Below are 6,108 nucleotides of genomic sequence, written 5' to 3'. Positions count from 1 at the left end.
ACTGACCTTGGTGTTGCCATGTTGTTTTCCCTCACATGTTCTCACCTCCTCCCCTTCTCTGACTAGAATCCAAAATCTTGTGACTTTGTTTTGATTTTCTTCTTAAACATGTGTGGTAGTTTAAAGCTTGGTTTGATGGGCAGGTTACTAAACCAATGAGAAAGGCTGGTAATGCCTCTGCGAGGTACATATTTAAAGGAAGAGGAAGTGTGGGAAGTCCCTTTTTCCTGCTTCCCCGCGGAGGGGTGGTGAGGGAGGGGGCCCTCAGGCCCCATCCCGGAGCGGGCCCAGGCCCCTCCCCCCCCGGCGCAGTGGCGCGGGGCCGGGCCGCCGGGAGAAACCCACCCCGGAGCTGCAAGCAGCCGAGAATAGCCCTTAGCAGCCACGCAGCCCGAACCCTGTGGAGCGAATCTCTGCAGCCGGTGCAGCCCACACGGGCCGGCAGGCCCCTCCTTGCAGCTGGCACAGCTCGCGCCGAATCTGAGAAAAAACACCACTCAGCTGGCAGAGCCCAGACAAGATCAACTTCTCAGCTGCAACTTAACAGATACCAACTTTCTTTCGTCAGAGAGAAAGGAAAAGTTAGATCACGTGAGAAGAGGCCAACATGACGGCGCCATGGTCAGTGGGGGAAGGGAAAGAGAGCGGAGGTGCTCCCAGCGCCGGAGTCTCCTTGCAAGCTGTGGTGAGGACTATGATACAGCAATTTGTTTTCCCTATAATTCATGAAATTAGGTACATGGGGGGGGGGCGGGGGGGGATGCGCCAAAATCCACGTGCAGCCTGTGGAGAAAAATGCTCATCCCAGAACCTTTAGATGTTGTGAAAGGCTTTTAAAGATTGAAGAAGAGAACCTTTGCTTTCAGGCTGGAATAGCTCATCCTTAAAAGACTAAAACCCCATGGCTATTATGACCCATGATGACAGTGTGGGAAGACTGCAAGATTCATGGTGAACTATAGTATTCAGCTAGAGCCTAGAAAGTTAAATGTTGAGAAACGAGTTATGAGACTTTTTAGAAAGCTTAGAAGTTAGGAGTTAGGAATGTAACCAATAAAGACATAGTGTCAACCAAGATTGATTGTTTTACATCTGGTAACACTCAGAGCCAGCCAAAGCAGGAACAACACATCTGGTAACATTTAAATGAAACCGATATACCTCGAATAACACTCAGAATCTGTAGATACAAAAATGCTGCTAGCAAGGATTTTCTTGCTATTTTCTAAGTCCGTGAGAGACTTTTCTCTCTCACAGAAGAGGTAGCAGGGAATGTAAACAACCCAGACACCTGCAACCTTGAAAAGTTTTGTTTATGGTATAGTAGAAAAATATTTTGACAATGGATGTTTTAGGATTTTAGCCAATCACCCCCAAGGGGTGGCTGGTCCTTTGTCCAATTAGACTATGAAGAAAAAAGTCTATAAAAGAGTTTGTAAAATAATTAAATAAATCAATCTTGCTGCACAATTCCTGCCTGCTGGATCTTCTCCTCCTCCTCCTCCCTATGGCTGCGGGACACGGTGCTATACCGTAGGAACCAGGCCTGCGGTAATAAGAATCAGCCCGGGGAGACCTATACGTTATGAATTTTAACACTGAAACTAATCAAAACCAAAAAATGAAGAGACCAGCAGGTCAGGTAGTCCTAGCAACAAGGCAAAGGTGAAAAGTTTAGGGGGGAGGAAGACTTCTCTCTCCTTCATCTCTGCGTCCCCAGACTCATTTTATGACCCCCGACTCAATAAAGAAAAAGGACTACGCAGCCGCAATGAGCATGCAAACTCATTATAATACCGAGCGGGGAATGGGCGGTGACAGGTAATAAATATGTATAGGCATCTTAGAATATGCATGATTTTTGTGGATATATAGAGAGCTAGAAGCTGCAGAAAGGTGTGCACGCCTTTGGGAGAGATCCCGCATGTCCACCCAGCACTGAAAATAAGCATCCCCTTTTAACCAAACTGGTTGAAAGGTGTTTTGTCCTTGCCTTTCACACATCATTCAGAGGGATATTTTTTTCACTGCAGCAGATTTTGGGCGGACTGTTGTTTGTGAAAGTTTGAAACCACACTAAAGAAGTTCGCAGAGAACTATCTTCCATGGGAGGAATCCCACGGCACAGCAGAAGAAACTCTTTTCCTTAAGCATACTGAAGAAAGACTCTTAAGAAATGAAACACTGACCAAAACTCCATGTTTGTTTCCCTTGCGCAGGTTGGTGGAAAGAGGGAGGTACTGGAAGAGAAAAGTGTTCTGGAAGTTTGCTTTAGTTTCTTATTATTCTTTTTACTTTTAATTCTGTTAGTAATAAATTTTCTTTATACTGTAACTGTTTAAGTGTGGACCTGTTTTGCCTTGAAGTTGTTTCCATTTTCCTCAATAATCCTTATTTCACCTTATAAAAATGAAGTTTTAATTTCCCCTTCTCTGCTCAACTATAGCAGAGGCGAATAAATAGTTTTTGTGGTGCTTGGCGCCTAACCAGCATCAAACCACAACAATATGTCATCACAGAGGTGTTACCAACTGTAGTGGTTTGGTCCAAAATACTCATTACTGTTTACCTTCTGTGAGATAAGAATTAGGAGAAATGCAAAGCAGGCACCAAACTTGAAAGAATATAAAGAAGTTTATTAACAGGCCTAAAAGAAGAAAAAAAATCATACCACACCTTCAGAACACTTCTCTTCCCCCCACCTTTCTCCCTTCTCCCACTGACAATGTAAAAAGACAACCCTTGAGATGTTCAGTCTGTTTATCACTTCCATAATAACCTTGTTCAGTCCATTTAGGATGAGGAGTCTCTCTTGCTCATACTATGGAGACATTATCACAAGACAGCCGCCCAGGTTGGTTCTCTGCTCGCATGTGAGAGCCCCCTTCCCCCAACTTGCAGCTTTTCCCACAACTACTTTTGAGGGTCCACTCTTGAAGTTGTTTGGGGTACAATTTTAAGGTTGAGCCGTTCAGAAACAAAAGTTCTCTTCACCCATCTCTGGGAACATTTCATCTCTAAGAACAGAGGCTCTTCTCCTTCCCTGGGAGCAAAGGGTCCTCCTCATCATCATCTTTAGGACTATCTCTGGGAGCATCTCTAGGAACTGAGGTTTTCTCCTTTCCCATTTGGAGCAAAAGTCCTCATTGCTTCCATCTCTCCCTGTTCAAACTTCTCATGAAATTACAGCTGTGTCAGCCTCTGCCTATCTCAGAGCAGGTGCTTTTGCTTACAAGTTGAATGCTCCACCCCCCATGCCTTCATGAAATTACAACAGGTACTCATGATATATCATAGCTTCACAACAGAATGTCAGTTTTAAGCATCTCTTTCTCTTCCCTCAGGTTTTCAGCTCTTCACAGCACTAAAAGGGTTACTCTCACCTAGGCCTTGTAGCTGGAATGAAGCTTATCACTGCTGGTCACATGACCTCTGCTGGACAGTGGTGCAGCTTTAGCTGAATCTTGGCAGCACTGGAGAGGGGGAGCCGCCCGTCTGCCCACAGCAGGGCTGAGGGGAGGGGGGGGGGGGGGGGTGTTCCGCCGGTGGAACAGGGCCCATCAGCTCCAGGATGGCCGTGGCCTGGCCCGGCCTGGCCCGAGCAGGGCCTGGGCCGGGCCCGCTCGCCCCCGCACAGGGCCCGCAGCCACCTGTCCCAGCACTGGAAACAAGACAGAGAGACTCTGCCTCGGAGTTTCCTATTCTTAAGTATGGATCACAGAGGCGGTCACAACTTTAAGTGGCTTAAAGAATTGTCTATATTCAAACTGGCCATCTGATAGGTTCTATCAGGTCATAGAGGAAGCTGTAAGCACCCCTTTGCAAGAACATCACTTCCGGGACTATGCTTGCTAACCCATGCCACCAACCTTTCTCATTGGCCCGGTTTTGGCCAGCAACATGTCCATCTTCAGAGACATCAGCCATTGGCTCTGCCAGACATGGTGGGAAAGCTTCCAGCAGCTTCCTCACAGGAGCCATCTTTGTGGCCCCCCACTACTTAAAACCAGGCCATGCCAAACCAATACAGGTGGTTGGTTGAATTATGTTTGTTGTGCTTCACAAGAATGTAACTGATAAAGGGCTAATTGCTTAAAAAGGCCTGGTTTTTGCAATAAAGTGATTCCTGTTTGCACCTGCCTGGGGGGGTCTGTGTCATTTTGCATTGTTACAGCATGGGTTAACAGGTGTATCCAAAGCAACTGGTCCCAATAGGGTTATAAACTGACAGAGTCCAGCAAGAGTTTTTCCTAAAGAAATCAAGTATGGATTTAAATCTGTTTCTCCCTTTGAATGTATTTCTCTGGGAATTGATGGTGTTTGATACATTTGTCCGTACAGCAGTTCATAGGGATTTTCTTTGGTTTTTGACCTTGGCTGAATTCTGACTCGCAAAAGAGCCAGAGGGAGGGCCTATGGCCATTTTAAGGAAGCTTCTTGGCACTTTTTGGCAGTTGTTTCAAAGTCTGATTCATCCTTTCCACTTTTCCACTTGACTGTGGTCGCCACAGTGTGTGTAAGTCCCATTTTATACCTAGAGTTTTGCTTAGCTGTTGCACCACATCTGCTATAAAATGTGGGCCTCTATCTGAAGAGATCCAAAGTGGCACCCCAAATCTCAGTATGATTTCTTTAAGCATGATTTCTACCACTTCCTTAGCTTTATTGGTGCAACAGGGAAAGGCTTCTGGCCATCTGGAAAATGTATCTACCAATACCAAAAGATACCTATACCTGTTTTGTCTGGGTAATTCAGAGAAATCTATTTGCCAATAATCTCCAGGTGAATTTCCCTGTTTAATTGTTCCAGGAGGTGGCCTTTTCCTATTTATGGGATTGTTTTTTAAACAAATTGGACATTTTACTAACATTGATTTTGCTATTTCAGTCATTCCCACACAAAGTACAGAACTTTGGAGACTAGATATCATGGACTCAATCCCCAGTGGGTTTTGTTATGTTCTTTTTCCATTATTTTCCTCATTACAGAAGTTGGAACTATAACCTGTTGTGTTGGTTTAACAAAGCCTGGTTTGTGGGGGCAGGAAAAAAGGTGCTTGAAACTTCTATGTCTGGCCCAGAACCAATCACTGAAGGCTCTGACGATGGGCAGGTTACTAGCCCAATTAGACAAGTTGGTAATGCCTCTGTGATGACATATTCAAGAAAGGAAAAACGGCGGGAAGCTCTCTTTCTTCTCCTGAGGGGTGGTGAGGCGGCTGCCGGGGCCCATTGTGGCCAGAGGCCGGGCAGCTGGGGCCCTCCCGGGGCCGGGTCTAAGCGTCTGGGGCCTTCCTGAGGCCGGAGCTGCCCATGTGGTGCTGGCAGGGACCACGTGGACAGCAGCAAGAGACATGGCAAGCAATTCCCTGATGCGGATCCCGGACGAGATCAACTTCTCAATTGCAACTTACAGACACCAACTTTCTTCCAAGTCAGAGGAAAAGGAAAAGTGAAGACACGTGAGGAAAACCAACATAGCAGCACCGAGGTCAGTGAAAGAAAGGAGAGGTAGGAGGTGCTCCAAGCACCAGAGGTGAGATTCTCCTGCAAGCCGTGGTGAGGACTATAATACAACAAACTGTTTCCCTATAATTCATGAGGTGCATGGGGGGGTGCAGAGATCCACATGCAGCCCGTGAAGAAGAGTACTCACGCTGGAGCGCGTGGATGCTGAAAAGCTGTAATCTAGTGAGGAACTCGAACAGAGAGAGATGACCCTTGCTTTTTGAGATAGAATAAGAGAGCCTTTGCTTCCAAACTAGAACAGCTCATCCTTAAAAGACTAAACCCCATGAACTAAAATGACCCATGCTAGGCAGTTGTGGGAAGACTTCTTGGCCTGTGGGAGGGATTTCACATTGCAGCATGTTCGGGCATGATTGCTGCTTGTGGAAGTTAAAACCACGCCAGAAAAGTTTACACAGAACTATCTCCCATGGGAAGGATCCCACGGCACAGCAGAAGAAACTCTTTTCCTTAAGCATACTGAAGAAAGATTTTTAAGAAGTGAAATACTGACCAAAAGCCCATGTTTTGTTTCCTTGCACGGTCGGTAGAAAGAGAGAGGGACTGGGAAAGAAAGGTGTTCTGAAAGTTTGCTTTAGT

General features: G+C 46.1%; 1 long non-coding RNA gene across 1 annotated transcript; it reads left to right on the top strand.

Annotated features, from left to right (window-relative positions):
- The first annotated feature begins 224 nt into the window (after positions 1–224).
- Positions 225–2,334, top strand: LOC138102708 (uncharacterized). Its single transcript, XR_011147484.1, has 2 exons — positions 225–685; positions 2,034–2,334. It is a non-coding gene; the product is annotated as an uncharacterized lncRNA (long non-coding RNA).
- Positions 2,335–6,108: the final 3,774 nt, after the last annotated feature.

Source organism: Aphelocoma coerulescens (genome assembly GCF_041296385.1).
Source record: "Aphelocoma coerulescens isolate FSJ_1873_10779 chromosome W unlocalized genomic scaffold, UR_Acoe_1.0 ChrW_unloc_scaf_1, whole genome shotgun sequence".
NCBI lineage: Eukaryota > Metazoa > Chordata > Aves > Passeriformes > Corvidae > Aphelocoma > Aphelocoma coerulescens.
The sequence above is the reverse complement of the archived record's forward strand: the minus strand, read 5'-3'. Positions and strand labels throughout refer to the sequence as shown.